Genomic DNA, 1,296 nt, shown 5'->3' on the forward strand with positions numbered 1-1,296 from the left:
TCTGGACTCAAAAGACAAATATGTTTTAAAACCACTGGAAAAGTCAAATGACCAAGGACTAGAACATTCAAAAGTCTACATTTGAGGGCCAGTTCAACCACTTGTACATGTGCAAACTGAACCACTTTAGGCCACTGGTCCCTTACTGGTTAACCGGAGATACTGTAAATACTGATTTGGTAGGATTGTTGTAAGAATTTCCTGAATAGTGCACATTATGGACTACATGTTTGCATCTCCTCCAAATTGATATGTTGAAACCCTAAGCCCCAACGAGATAGTATTAGGAGGTAAGGCCTTTGAGAGGCAATTTGATTTAGATAAGGTCATGAGGGTGGGGCCCCATGATAGGCTTAGTGCCCTTAGAAGAAGAGAAAGAGACTAGAGCTCTTTCTCTCTGCCATGTGAAGGACACAGCTGGAAGAGGTCATCTGGAAACCAAGAAGAGGGCCTTCATCAAGAACCCAGCCCTGCTGGCACCCTGATCTCAGGCTTCCAGCCTCCAGAACTATGAGAAATAAATGTTGTTTAGGCCTCCCAGTCTGAGGTATTCTGTTATAGTAGCCTGAACTGACAAAGACAGTGACTGTAAAAATCACATTTTGTTCATACCTATTAGATGCTATTAACAAAAAATATAAAAGTGATGCTTAAAATGTCTTTGAAACATAGGTCTGAATAAAAAGTAGACCTCCCTAAATTTTGTTGCTGTTGTTTTTCCCTGCAGTTAAGTGAACATTGGGGAAAACAGAAGTGCTGCTGGCTCCTCTGACTTGCCTAGAGCACATGGTCATATTTCTCTTTATTTGGCAGCTAATGAAAACATCTTCTGGGATTTTGAAGCCTCCCACTCAAACACATTATGACAGACTCTTAAAACTGAGTCTCAGTGTTGTTAATAAATGTCTGAAGATAACTGCAAGGTGGTGATTAATTACAGAGTCTCTGGCACTATCCTATGCTCCGCATTTATCATCACTGCATCCCTGAAATAGCATGATGCTGCTGATAGATTAGCCTCATTACCCATTTGAAGAAATACCAAACCCCCAAAAAATCCCTAATAGAGTGTCACATCAAGGAGGTTTGTTCCAATTCCCTTTTTGAAAATAACTAGCAACCTACTCCACTGATAGTTAACCAAGTAATAGTGATAGCTTGTTGGATGCTATGCCTTTGGTTTGTTTTTAAAAGTGAACCAATACTTTATTTTCACCTAACACAAACATCAAAGCATTTTTCTTCCCAGGTATATATAATAAGCAATGCAGTGTAGCATTTCATTTTGGACTCCCC

The sequence above is a fragment of the Propithecus coquereli genome, unplaced genomic scaffold (genome assembly GCF_000956105.1).
Source record: "Propithecus coquereli isolate 6110/MARCELLA unplaced genomic scaffold, Pcoq_1.0 Scaffold19, whole genome shotgun sequence".
In the NCBI taxonomy this organism is placed as follows: domain Eukaryota; kingdom Metazoa; phylum Chordata; class Mammalia; order Primates; family Indriidae; genus Propithecus; species Propithecus coquereli.